Genomic DNA, 15,102 nt, shown 5'->3' with positions numbered 1-15,102 from the left:
ACTTGGAACCGAAGTTAATTAACATTGAGCCCGTTATATCGTATTTAACCTTTAAAGAATTTAATACTTTTTAAATTTTAATGTTTTATGAAAGAATTTCTTTGATAGTCTCGTACTGTTTTCAAAGATGAACTAACGTTTAGTTTTTTAGTCTACGCAGTTGTTGACGTTCAGGACGTTCAACATGCGCTCTATCGTTACGATAGAGAGAGAGTGTATCACGGTTTCACTTTGCAGTAAGAGTAAACCGATTCTGGCGTTTCGTTCATTCTTTCTTAGCTTAAATGGTTTAAATTCTAAATTAAAGGAACTTTTTATTTGGAAAACCTTTCAGTTTTTTCCTTTAGCAAATAACATGTTTTAACGATATATAATTGGGCTCTTCTCTCAGGTGCGAAATCAAGAGAGAAAGAGAGAGAGAGATAGAGACGGAGGGAGAGAGAGGAGAATAAACGTTTCGTTCAAGCGGGTAACGTTGTTCTCGTTTTTACTCTCCTCCCTAGTCGCTGTAGGGGAAGAAGGTAAAACGTTTTTAGGGTTTTATTCTTGTTCCCAGGCTTTGTGCGGTGAGAGATTGTAAACGTAGTTTATTTGATCTAGTGTTTAGTCTCTTTCCCAGCCACTGAATTCTTTATCTTTATATATTTTTCTGTTGCATTATACGACTGTTTTCGCAATTACTACCTTTTAATGAAGGGTAGGATTGCGTGTTTCAGGTAGAAATCAGTAAAAGTTTCGATTTCAGTGAAATAAGTGCAAAACAGAAAATCAAAGTGATAAAGTGATATGCGCAAAGTGTTACAGTGTTGCGTCCGAGGGTTCGTCTGTTCGTGCCTGTCGTTCACCTAGTCCGGGACCTCTTGCAAGCTCCCAAGCCCAGGGGAGAAGTAATGTCGAATGACTTATGGGTTCCTCAGGCCTTGATCAACGAACAGACGTTTTCCCTCCGTGGTTTCGGGCGTATCTACCCAAGATCGCCCCACCCACACAAAGACGAGAGAGCCCATTTACTTCTCGTCTGCGGAAGAGGTTTCTCGTAAGAAACCATGGACCACATCTCGCAGCTTATTAAGTGCAAGTCGGTCCCTTCCGCGCAAGTCCAACGGCCCAGGTGTAGCCACTGGGTCAGTTCGGACTCGCTGCAGTCATCCGACGACTGCACACCTCCCAAGAGAGGCAAGGTGGTACCGCAACAGGCAGTAACTCCGTCTGTTGCCGCACCCGCTGTTTTAGACCCTCAGTCACAACGGACAGTAGCTCCGTCTGTTGCCGCTTTTGTAGACCCTAAGTGGTCTTTACTGCAGTCTATGCAGACTCAGTTAGCTGCGGTTATGCAGGAGTTTCGTGCGGAGAAGGTTGACACTGCTCCCGTTAGCCTACAACCTGCCACGGTTGTGCGCCCAGCTCACGCTGAGGCTGCCTGCTCCCACACTCCGGCTGCGGAGAGGTTGGCGCTGCACCCGTTAGCCTACAACATGCCACGGTTGTGCGCCCAGCAGACGCTGAGGCTACCTGCTCCCACACTCCGGCTGTGAGAGCTCCTCCACCCATGCTCAGTCGACCCTGCCAGACGCATGCTGACTCCCCCAGACGCACGGAGCACTCCGTTGCCGTGCGTGAGCTACCACAACAACAGGAGGGTGGAGTTAAGCTGCCGTGTTTTGACACGGTGCGTCAGCCTCCGCAACCCACTGTGGTTACCGCCACTCGCCCGCAGCAGACTAGTCAGTCAGGAGTTGAGGCTTCCCCACACAGCTTTGGTTGTTGCCAGCTCACAGACTGTCAAGCAGTTACATGACGTTGCCTTCTGGTCTGCTACTAATGCACCAGTGCTGTATGTCCTCACGCACCTGTTGTGGTTGACAGTTCAGTTTTTTTGACAGTTCACAGACTGTCAGGCAGTTACATAACATTGCCTTCTGGTCTGCTGCTAATGCACCAGTGCTGTATGTCCTCACGCACCTGTTGTGGTTGACAGTTCAGTTTTTGACAGTTCACAGACTGTCAAGCAGTTACATAACGTTGCCTTCTGGTCTGCTGCTTATGCACCAGTGAGACCCTCACTGAGATAACCTAGCTTTTCTCGGACAAGGTTCCTGTAGATGAGAAAGTGCTGTTCTCCCTCCTACTGATATTCCTTTGAGGACTCTGTCATTTGGAGAGGAGCCTTAAGCTGCTTAGCCTCCTATGGACTTTAATTAAAGCATAACAAGGCTTCCAGGGATGGTAAATGGTTCCGCTTCAGTCGCTAACCCCGTCTGTTGCCACACCTGCTCCCGTAGACCCTAATGGGCTTTGCTGCAAGACATGCAGTCCAAGCTTGTGTCCTTGATAGAGGATTTTTTACGGAGAAGAACCTTCTGGCCAACAACCTTCCTACCGGTTGGTTGTGCGCCCTGTTGACGCTGAGGTATCCTACTCGCGTCCGCCAGTTGAGGTGGTTCCTCCACCGATGCGACCCAGTGTGGGTTGCCAGTCGCACGTTGACGTTAAGCGACGCTCGGAGGTGGTTGTTGACGTTCAGTGTGTCACTAGGAAGACGTTCAACAACCAGCAGAGGTGACTTGTTGTGACGCAGTGCGTCAACCTCAGCAACCTGGTAGGGTGTTGACTGCACAACCCAGACAGTCTAGACAGTTTCGGGTTGACGCTGTACTTCCTCGCGTCCCCATGGTTGACAGTTCACAGACTGTGCAGCAGTACCATGATATTGCATCCGGCTCCGTCACGCATCCACCAGTGCGACCGGATTCAGCGAGTTAGACGTTGCCCACTCCGTTGCCGTTTCCTCATCAGTTTCGGATGAGGAACCCTCTGATTAGGACGTTGCTGAACAAGACGATCAACCCCTAGCCCTGCTATCCATCCAGAAGATGCTGAAGAAGGAACGCTGCCCTGTCAGGCTGTGGATGAGTCTGGTAAGGACACTGTCATCCGTGGTTCAATTTGTGTCACTTGGAAGACTACACCTCCGTCCTCTTCTGTATCATCTAGCTTTTCACTGGAAAAAGGACAAGACGCTAGAAGCGGTCTCGATCCCGGTTTCCGGAAAGATAAAGTCTGGTCTGACTTGGTGAAAGGACTTTATCAACCTTAGAAAGGGTCTTCCCCTGACTGTTCAGACTCCCAACCACGTTCTCTTCTTGGACGCATCGGACGTAGGCTGGGGTGCGACATTAGGCGGTAGGGAATGCTCGGGATTATGGAACTCGAGTCAAAGGACAATGCATTTCAACTGCAAGAAGCTACTGGCAGTACGTCTGACCTGGTAAAGCTTCAGGTCTCTCCTTCAAGGCAAAGTGGTGGAGGTGAACTCGGACAACACCCGGCTTTGACGTACATCTCCAAGCAAGGAGGGACCTACTCTCTGACATGGTACGAGATCGCAAGGGACCTCCTCACCTGGTCAACAGGTCTAGACTTTTCACTAGTAACGAGGTTCATCCAAGGCAACTTGAATGTCATAGCAGATTGTCTCAGTAGGAAGGGACAAATAATTCCAACAGATTGGACCCTCCACAAGGATGTATGCAAGAGACTTTGGGCCACCTGGGGCCAGCCAACCATAGATCTCTTCGCAACCTCGATGACCAAGAGGCTCCCAATAGTTTGCTCACCTATCCCGGACCCAGCAGTAGTTCATATAGATGCCTTTCTACTAGATTGGTCACATCTAGATCTATATGCATTCCCTCCGTTCAAGATTGTCAACAAGGTACTGCAGAAGTTCGCCTCTCACGAAGGGACAAGGTTGACGCTTGTTGCTTCCCTCTGGCCCGCGAGAGAATAACTCACCGAGGTACTTCGATGGCTAGTAGACGTTCCCAGAACACTTCCCCTAAGGGTGGACCTTCTACGTCAGCCACGCGTAAAGAAGGTACACCAAGGCCTCCACGCTCTTCGTCTGACTGCCTTCAGACTATCGAAAGACTCGAGAGCTAGAGGCTTTTCGAAGGAGGCAACCAGAGCGTTTGCTAGAGCAAGGAGAACATCCACCCTTAGAATCTACCAATCGAAGTGGGAAATCTTCCGAAACTGGTGCAAGTCAGTATCCGTATCCTCGACCAGTACCTCTGTAACTCAAATAGCTGACTTTCTCTTATATCTGAGGAAAGAACGATCTCTTTCAGCTCCCACTTTCAAAGGTTACAGAAGCATGTTGGCATCAGTCTTCCGTCACAGAGGCTTAGATCTTTCCAACAATAAAGATCTACAAACCTCCTTAAGTCTTTTGAGACCACGAAGGAGCGTCGGTTGGTTACACCTGGTTGGAATTTAGATGTGGTACTAAGATTCCTTATGTCAGACAGGTTCGAACCGCTTCAATCAGCCTCCCTGAAAGATCTCACCTTTAAGACTCTTTTCCTGATATGCTTAACCACAGCTAAAAGAGTCAGTGAGATTCATGCCTTCAGCAAGAACATCGGATTCTCATACGAAACGGCTACATGTTCTACAACTTGGTTTTCTAGCCAAACACGAGCTGCCTTCTCGGCCTTGACCAATATCGTTCGATATTCCAAACTTATCGTATGGTTGGAAATGAACTAGAAAGAGTATTTTGTCCTGTAAGAGCTCTTAAGTTCTTTTTAAAATCCTTTACGAGGCCCGTCTGAAACTTTATGGTGTTCAGTTAAGAATCCATCTTTGCCTATTTCAGAGAATTCTTTATCCTATTTTATCAGACTGTTAATACGAGAAGCTCATTCCCATCTGAATGAGGAAGACCAAGCTTTGCTGAAGGTAAGGACACACGAAGTTAGAGCTGTCGCAACTTCCGTGGCCTTTAAACAAAATAGATCTCTGCAAAGTATATTCGACGCAACCTATTGGAAAAGCAAATCAGTGTTCGCGTCTTTTATCTTAAGAATGTCCAGTCTCTTTACGAGAACTGCTACACTCTGGGACCATTCGTAGCAACGAGTGCAGTAGTGGTGAGGGCTCCACCACTACAATTCCCTAATTCCATAACCTTTTTAATCTTTCTCTTGAAATGTTTTATTATTGTTTTTGGGTTGTCCGGAAGGCTAAGAAGCCTTTCGCATCCTACTTGATTTGGCGGGTGGTCAAAGTCATTTCTTGAGAAGCGCCTAGATTAGAGGTTTTGATGAGGACCTTTAGTATGGGTTGCAACCCTTCATACTTCAGCTCCTAGGAGTCGCTCAGCATCCTATGAGGATCGCGAGGCTTAGTAAGGAAGACGTACTTAAAAAGGCATAGTTATTGTTCAAGTCGACTTCCTTACCAGGTACTTATTTATTTTATGTTTGTTATTTTGAATAACTGCTAAAATGAAATACGGAATACTTAGCTCATAATAATGTCAACATGTAATGCTGGTCTCTACCCACCCCCCTGGGTGTGAATCAGCTATATGATCATCGGGTAAGTTTAATATTGAAAAATGTTATTTTCATTAGTAAAATAAATTTTTGAATATACTTACCCGATGATCATAAATTAAAGGACCCACCCATCCTCCCCAATAGAGACCCAGTGGACAGAGGAGAAAATTGGTTCTGTGTTGACATCGAGTACTTGAGTACCTACTTGACAGATGGCGCTGTTGATGTACACCCCCACCTGTATAGCGATCGCTGGCGTATTCCGCCCGTAGGTTTTTCTGTCGGGCAGCAGAGCTGACAGCTATATGATCATCGGGTAAGTATATTCAAAAATTTATTTTTCAATATTAAACTTACCCGATGATCATATAGCTGTCAGCTCTGCTGCCCGACAGAAAAACCTACGGGCGGAATACGCCAGCGATCGCTATACAGGTGGGGGTGTACATCAACAGCGCCATCTGTCAAGTAGGTACTCAAGTACTTGATGTCAACAAAGAACCAATTTTCTCTCTGTCGTGCCACTGGCAAGACCTACTAAATACGCTGTTACTAACTGGATTTGTTTTCACAACTATTTGGTGAAGTACACTATTCCAGTTTTGAGCTTTCGCTTTGCAGGGGTTTTATCTTCATTTCAAAACTTGAACTCGTTTTGGATAGATTTAATTATGGTGACAAAGAGAGTATGGACTCTCTTTCACTTTTAAATGGCCGACCCTTCCCTTAGACGGAAGTGTGTTTAGGTTTTAGTAATTTTGCTTACCACGTTATAGATCTATATATTTTATATCTCTCCGCCTTTATTAGGCCTCTTCGATTAACTTTCCATTTATTTTCAACATATAAAAATAAATTTTTATGTTTGTTTATATGCTACCTTTCCTGATAGTAGGCGGTCCTAACTTGGAACCGAAGTTAATCAACGTTGAGCCCGTTATATCATATTTTACCTTTAAAGAATTTATAACTTTTTAAATTTAATGTTTTATGAAAGAATTTCTTTGATAGTCTCGTACTGTTTTCAAAGATGAACTAACGTTTAGTTTTTTTTAGTCTACGCAGTTGTTGACGTTCAGGACGTTCAACATGCGCTCTATCGTTACGATAGAGAGAGTGTTTCACGGTTTCACGTTGCAGTAAGAGTAAACCGATTCTGGCGTTTCGTTCATTCTTTCTTAGCTTAAATGGTTTAAATTCTAAATTAAAGGAACTTTTTATTTGGAAAACCTTTCAGTTTTTTTCCTTTAGCAAATAACATGTTTTGACGATATATAATTGGGCTCTTCTCTCAGGTGCGAAATCAAGAGAGAAAGAGAGAGAGAGATAGAGACGGAGGGAGAGAGAGGAGAAAAAACGTTTCGTTCAAGCGGGTAACGTTGTTCTCGTTTTACTCTCCTCCCTAGTCGCTGTAGGGGAAGAAGGTAAAACGTTTTTAGGGTTTTATTCTTGTTCCCAGGCTATGTGCGGTGAGAGATTGTAAACGTAGTTTATTTGATCTAGTGTTTAGTCTCTTTCCCAGCCACTGAATTCTTTATCTTTATATATATTTTCTGTTGCATTATACGACTGTTTTCGCAATTACTACCTTTTAATGAAGGGTAGGATTGCGTGTTTCAGGTAGAAATCAGTAAAAGTTTCGATTTCAGTGAAATAAGTGCAAAACAGAAAATCAAAGTGATAAAGTGATATGCGCAAAGTGTTACAGTGTTGCGTCCGAGGGTTCGTCTGTTCGTGCCTGTCGTTCACCTAGTCCGGGACCTCTTGCAAGCTCCCAAGCCCAGGAGAGAAGTAATGTCGAACGACTTATGGGTTCCTCAGGCCTTGATCAACGAACAGACGTTTTTCCCTCCGTGGTTTCGGGCGTATCTACCAAGATCGCCCCACCCACACAAAGACGAGAGAGCCCATTTACTTCTCGTCTGCGGAAGAGGTTTCTCGTAAGAAACCTTGGACCAAGGTCTCGCAGCTTATTAAGTGCAAGTCGGTCCCTTCCGCGCAAGTCCAACGGCCCAGGTGTAGCCACTGGGTCAGTTCGGACTCGCTGCAGTCATCCGACGACTGCACACCTCCCAAGAGAGGCAAGGTGGTACCGCAACAGGCAGTAACTCCGTCTGTTGCCGCACCCGCTTTTTTAGACCCTCAGTCACAACGGACAGTAGCTCCGTCTGTTGCCGCTTTTGTAGACCCTAAGTGGTCTTTACTGCAGTCTATGCAGACTCAATTAGCTGCGGTTATGCAGGAGTTTCGTGCGGAGAAGGTTAACGCTGCACCCGTTAGCCTACAACCTGCCACGGTTGTGCGCCCAGCTCACGCTGAGGCTGCCTGCTCCCACACTCCGACTGCGGAGAAGGTTGACGATGCACCCGTTTGCCTACAACCTGCCACGGTTGTGCACCCAGCTCACGCTGAGGCTGCCTGCTCCCACACTCCGACTGCGGAGAAGGTTGACGATGCACCCGTTTGCCTACAACCTGCCACGGTTGTGCGCCCAGCAGACGCTGCGGCTGCCTGCTCCCACACTCTGGCTGTGAGAGCTCCTCCACCCATGCGCAGTCGACCCTGCCAGACGCATACTGACTCCCACAGACGCACGGAGCACTCCGTTGACGTGCGTGTGCTACCACAACAACAGGAGGGTGGAGTTAAGCTGCCGTGTTTTGACACGGTGCGTTAGCCTCCGCAACCCACTGTGGTTACCGCCACTCGCCCGCAGCAGACTAGTCAGTCAGGAGTTGAGGCTTCCCCACACAGCTTTGGTTGTTGCCAGCTCACAGACTGTCTAGCAGTAACGTTGCCTTCTGGTCTGCTACTAATGCACCAGTGCTGTATGTCCTCACGCGCCTGTTGTGGTTGACAGTTCAGTTTTTTGACAGTTCACAGACTGTCTGCAGTTACATAACGTTGCCTTCTGGTCTGCTGCTAATGCACCAGTGCTGCATGTCCTCACGCACCTGTTGTGGTTGACAGTTCAGTTTTTGACAGTTTACAGACTGTCATGCAGTTACATAACGTTGCCTTCTGGTCTGCTGCTAATGCACCAGTGAGACCCTCACTGAGATAACCTAGCTTTTCTCGGACAAGGTTCCTGTAGATGAGAAAGTGCTGTTCTCCCTCCTACTGATATTCCTTTGAGGACTCTGTCATTTGGAGAGGAGCCTTAAGCTGCTTAGCCTTTGAAGTTTTGCTGTACTAATATGTCACACATAACAAGGTTTCCAGGGATGGTAAATGGTTCCGCTTAAGTCGCTAACCCCGTCTGTTGCCACACCTGCTCCCGTAGACCCTAATGGGCTTTGCTGCAAGACATGCAGTCCAAGCTTGTGTCCTTGATAGAGGACTTAATACGGAGAAAAACCTTCTGGCCAACAACCTTCCTACCGGTTGGTTGTGCGCCCTGTTGACGCTGAGGTATCCTACTCGCGTCCGCCAGTTGAGGTGGTTCCTCCACCGATGCGACCCAGTGTGGGTTGCCAGTCGCACGTTGACGTTAAGCGACGCTCGGAGGTGGTTGTTGACGTTCAGTGTGTCACTAGGAAGACGTTCAACAACCAGCAGAGGTGACTTGTTGTGACGCAGTGCGTCAACCTCAGCAACCTGGTAGGGTGTTGACTGCACAACCCAGACAGTCTAGACAGTTTCAGGTTGACGCTGTACTTCCTCGCGTCCCCATGGTTGACAGTTCACAGACTGTGCAGCAGTACCATGATATTGCGTCCGGCTCCGTCACGCTTCCACCAGTGCGACCGGATTCAGCGAGTCAGACGTTGCCCACTCCCTTGCCGTTTCCTCATCAGTTTCGGATGAGGAACCCTCTGATGAGGACGTTGCTGAACAAGACGATCAACCCCCAGCCCGGCTATCCATCCAGAAGATGCTGAAGAAGGAACGCTGCCCTGTCAGGCTGTGGATGAGTCTGGTAAGGACACTGTCATCCGTGGTTCAATTTGTGTCACTAGGAAGACTACACCTCCGTCCTCTTCTATACCATCTAGCTTTTCACTGGAAAAAGGACAAGACGCTAAAAGCGGTCTCGATCCCGATTTCCGGAAAGTTAAAGTCTGGTCTGACTTGGTGAAAGGACTTTTTCAACCTTAGAAAGGGTCTTCCCCTGACTGTTCAGACTCCCAACCACGTTCTCTTCTCGGACGCATCGGACGTAGGCTGGGGTGCGACATTAGGCGGTAGGGAATGCTCGGGATTATGGAACTCGAGTCAAAGGACAATGCATTTCAACTGCAAGAAGCTGCTGGCAGTACGTCTGACCTGGAAAAGCTTCAGGTCTCTCCTTCAAGGCAAAGTGGTGGAGGTGAACTCGGACAACACACGGCTTTGACGTACATCTCCAAGCAAGGAGGGACCTACTCTCTGACATGGTACGAGATCGCAAGGGACCTCCTCACCTGGTCAACAGGTCTAGACTTTTCACTAGTAACGAGGTTCATCCAAGGCAACTTGAATGTCATAGCAGATTGTCTCAGTCGGAAGGGACAAATAATTCCAACAGAATGGACACTCCACAAGGATGTATGCAAGAGACTTTGGGCCACCTGGGGCCAGCCAACCATAGATCTCTTCGCAACCTCGATGACCAAGAGGCTCCCAATAGTTTGCTCACCTATCCCGGACCCAGCAGTAGTTCATATAGATGCCTTTCTACTAGATTGGTCACATCTAGATCTATATGCATTCCCTCCGTTCAAGATTGTCAACAAGGTACTGCAGAAGTTCGCCTCTCACGAAGGGACAAGGTTGACGCTAGTTGCTTCCCTCTGGCCCGCGAGAGGATGACTCACCGAGGTACTTCGATGGCTAGTAGACGTTCCCAGAACACTTCCCCTAAGGGTGGACCTTCTACGTCAGCCACGCGTAAAGAAGGTACACCAAGGCCTCCACGCTCTTCGTCTGACTGCCTTCAGACTATCGAAAGACTCGAGAGCTAGAGGCTTTTCGAAGGAGGCAACCAGAGCGTTTGCTAGAGCAAGGAGAACATCCACCCTTAGAATCTACCAATCGAAGTGGGAAATCTTCCGAAACTGGTGCAAGTCAGTATCCGTATCCTCGACCAGTACCTCTGTAACTCAAATAGCTGACTTTCTCTTATATCTGAGGAAAGAACGATCTCTTTCAGCTCCCACTTTCAAAGGTTACAGAAGCATGTTGGCATCAGTCTTCCGTCACAGAGGCTTAGATCTTTCCAACAATAAAGATCTACAGGACCTCCTTAAGTCTTTTGAGACCACGAAGGAGCGTCGTTTGGTTACACCTGGTTGGAATTTAGACGTGGTACTAAGATTCCTTATGTCAGACAGGTTCGAACCGCTTCAATCAGCCTCCCTGAAAGATCTCACCTTTAAGACTCTTTTCCTGATATGCTTAACCACAGCTAAAAGAGTCAGTGAGATTCATGCCTTCAGCAAGAACATCGGATTCTCATCCGAAACGGCTACATGTTCTACAACTTGGTTTTCTAGCCAAACACGAGCTGCCTTCTCGGCCTTGACCAATATCGTTCGATATTCCAAACTTATCGTATGGTTGGAAATGAACTAGAAAGAGTATTATGTCCTGTAAGAGCTCTTAAGTTCTATTTAAAAACCTTTACGAGGCCCGTCTGAAGCTTTATGGTGTTCAGTTAAGAATCCATCTTTGCCTATGTCAGAGAATGCTTTATCCTATTTTATCAGACTGTTAATACGAGAAGCTCATTCCCATCTGAATGAGGAAGACCAAGCTTTGCTGAAGGTAAGGACACACGAAGTTAGAGCTGTCGCAACTTCCGTGGCCTTTAAATAAAATAGATCTCTGCAAAGATATTCGACGCAACCTATTGGAAGAGCAAATCAGTGTTCGCGTCTTTTATCTTAAGAATGTCCAGTCTCTTTACGAGAACTGCTACAATCTGGGACCATTCGTAGCAACGAGTGCAGTAGTGGTGAGGGCTCCACCACTACAATTCCCTAATTCCATAACCTTTTTAATCTTTCTCTTGAAATGTTTTATTATTGTTTTTGGGTTGTCCGGAAGGCTAAGAAGCCTTTCGCATCCTACTTGATTTGGCGGGTGGTCAAAGTCATTTCTTGAGAAGCGCCTAGATTAGAGGTTTTGATGAGGACCTTTATTATGGGTTGCAACCCTTCATACTTCAGCTCCTAGGAGTCGCTCAGCATCCTATGAGGATCGCGAGGCTCAGTAAGGAAGACGTACTTAAAAAGGCAGAGTAATTGTTCAAGTCGACTTCCTTACCAGGTACTTATTTATTTTATGTTTGTTATTTTGAATAACTGCTAAAATGAAATACGGAATACTTAGCTCATAATAATGTCAACATGTAATGCTGGTCTCTACCCACCCCCCTGGGTGTGAATCAGCTATATGATCATCGGGTAAGTTTAATATTGAAAAATGTTATTTTCATTAGTAAAATAAATTTTTGAATATACTTACCCGATGATCATAAATTAAAGGACCCACCCTTCCTCCCCAATAGAGACCCAGTGGACAGAGGAGAAAATTGGTTCTTTGTTGACATCGAGTACTTGAGTACCTACTTGACAGATGGCGCTGTTGATGTACACCCCCACCTGTATAGCGATCGCTGGCGTATTCCGCCCGTAGGTTTTTCTGTCGGGCAGCAGAGCTGACAGCTATATGATCATCGGGTAAGTATATTCAAAAATTTATTTTACTAATGAAAATAACATTTTACTAATGAAAATAACATTTTAGTTGGTTTTTATCATAGTCAAAGTAGAGTAATACCTTGATCTAGGAGTGAGTTAGCGTATGAATATTCCAAGATACGAGTCATCACTCCGTCAAATTTTTGCTTTTTGATGCGAGCAAGAATTTGAGGTACAAGTTTTAGATGGTGTAGTGAGCGGTGATGACACAGCATCCCCCAGCTTCTAACACGCGCTCTTCGTTTTGTGCGCTCACCTCATAGAGTAAATACTGATTTGTTGTGCTCGCTGTTTCTTGCCTCGTGTTTTGTGAGAATATCTTATTGTAACTTTCTTTTAACCATCACTCCTAAGAAGTTAAGGGCTAGTGACAGTGCAGAGAGCAGGAGAATGATGTCCATAGAATTGAAACTTGAAATAATTAAGAAGCACGAAGAAGGTGCACTTGTGAACAACTTGGCTAAAATATATGAACGTTCAACGTCTATGATCTGCAGAAAGAGCCAAGAATTAGTGATGATAGTAATGGAAAGTAAGGTAAGCAAAAAAAAAAAAAAATAAAAAAATAAAAAATAAATGATGACAAGAAAAAGCAATTGTGAAGTGATATTCAAGTTAAGAGTTACGTACGTAATGTTAAGAAGTGATGGCAAAAACCCAGCCTTCGATCCTCCTGAGTCAATCTCCTCTACCATCTCCCTCCCCCAACGTTTTCGTTAGCTCAAGTCGTCTCATTTCCAACGTAAGTACAGAACACTACAATACCTTTTTATTTCTTTACATACTCCTTCTAGTATGTTTTTATACAATGTATGTGATTTAGAAATTTATTTTCCTTATTTAATAACATGCAGCTTGAGAATTTGGGGTGTCATTTTGAGGGTTGGTACTGATTGAGGGAATTTCAAGTACTGTATGTTCAATGGGGAAAATTGTTTTGATGAACAAGCAAATTGAGATGGCGAGCTCGCCCCCGGAACAAGTGAAACTCGTAATTTTCAATATTAAACTTACCCGATAATCATGTAGCTGTCAACTCCGTTGCCCGACAGAATTCTACGGGAGGGATACGCCAGCTATCACTATACTAGAAGGGGGTGTACTCACCAGCGCCACCTGTGGCCAGGTACTACAGTACTTCTTGTTGACACCTCCTCAATTTTTCCTCTGTCGTGCTTCCGGCAAGACGTTCTGGGATACGCTTATGATCTTGGAGTATTGTTCACGGCTTTTGGTGAAGTATTTCTCTCAGATTTCGGCTGTCGCTATACTGGAAAACTTCTATATTAGCTTAGATAGCTTTTATTTAGTTCTGATTAATGGTTAACGATCTTTTTGCTTGATTTGGAATCCCCCTTGGCTAACTCTTTGATTCAAGATGTCTGACATTTCACAAGCCCCACCCCATAGACGATGTAGGTCTTGTAATAGGCGTATTCCGAAGGCCTCGGTAGATCCTCACACCGCTTGTTCTGACTGTAGGGAAAGACCCTGTCAGTTGGAAGATCGATGTGAGGAATGCGCCGGACTTTCGGAACTTGATTTTGTCCGATTCCTGAAATATTCAACCAAGTTAGAGAGAGAGAGAGTTAGGAGGAGTTCTTCTCGCTCTTCACTTTTTTCCTCACCTCATGATCCCCTACCTTTTCCTCCCCCTGTAGTGGCTACCCCCGAACCTACTATTTGCCCTCAACCTGATATGTCTGTTGTTTTGCGTGCCATTCAGGCTTTAGGTGACAAAGTGGAGTCGGTGGTTAGTGATCATAAGTCTCTTATGGCCGAAGTCAAGGAACTTAAGGTCAAAAGTGCAGTGGGAGGTAATAGTGCCAGTGCTGTGACAAGTGCTAGTGTCAGTGCAGTGCCAAGTGCTAGTGTCAGTGTCAGTGTGGTGCGTGAGGGTACTTCTGTGCGTGCCAGTCGTCCTCCCAGTCCGGGACCTCTTGCAAGCTCCCAAGCCCAGGGGAGAAGCAATGTCGAAGGGCAAAAGGGTTCGGCAGGCCTTGATCGGCGCACAGAAGTATCCTCGGTGGTTGCGGGCGTGTCTTACAGAGACCGTCACTCCCACCCGCAGACGATTGAGCCCGTCTTTTACTCGTCTGCTGAAGAATTGTCAGGGAGAAAACGCTGGACTCAGGTCTCAAGACCTCTCAAACGCAAAGTCCAGACCTCAAGAGCTCTACAACCTGGCTGCAGTCATTGGATTAGCTCTGACTCTCCGCAGTCATCAGGTGACTGCACACCTCCTAAGAGGGGTAAGGTGCTGCCGCAACAGACCTCATCTTCTGTTAAGGCTTTGCCTCAGCAGACCTTAGTGTCTGCCGACCCCAAGTTGACTTTACTGCAGTCCATGCAGTCACAGCTTGCGGTCTTAATGCGTGAGTGTCAGGCTGAGAAGGTTACACCTCCTCCTGCGATCGCTCCGCCTAACCGCAGTCCAGTCTGCCAGGCGTACGATGTTGAGGCTCCTCAGGATACCTTACCGCGTACTGAGTTGCCAGTTTCCAGCGGTGTGCAGCAACCTCCGCCTTCCTTAAGGCAACCTCAGCAATGGGAACAGGAAGCTTATGCCTTACTTCCTCCGCTTCCGCTTGCGGTTCCACCAGTGAGGCAACACTCTCTTGAGGTACGACAACCTCTTCCATCCATGAGGCAGACACCTCAGCTCTCGCTGCAGCGACCTCAACCCTCCTCAAGGCGAGAGCCTCAACACCTTAGCCTTGCGCCTCAGGAACCTCAACTCGCGAGACAAGAACTGCGTTCTGCGCAGCCGCTACCTCAACTCTCGCAGCTCACACCTCAGGAACCTCAACTCGTTCCTCAGGAACCTGCTACTGCGCATCCGCAACCCTTACAACAAGCGCAACTCTTGAGTCAAGACACTCATGCCAGGAGTCAGCCTCCTCAACCCATGCGCCTACCTTCCGCTACTCTTTTTGACCAGCCTTTGCAGCCTGAACCTCAGGTTTTAACTCATCAACAGAGACTTGAGGATGAAACCACAAGCGTTTTGGCACCCGCTTGTTCAGATTCTGCTGTTCAGCATACCACTGTTCCATTACCTCTCACTTCGCTAC

This window comes from Palaemon carinicauda, chromosome 4 (genome assembly GCF_036898095.1).
Source record: "Palaemon carinicauda isolate YSFRI2023 chromosome 4, ASM3689809v2, whole genome shotgun sequence".
Taxonomy (NCBI): domain Eukaryota; kingdom Metazoa; phylum Arthropoda; class Malacostraca; order Decapoda; family Palaemonidae; genus Palaemon; species Palaemon carinicauda.
Note: the sequence above shows the minus strand (reverse complement) of the source record.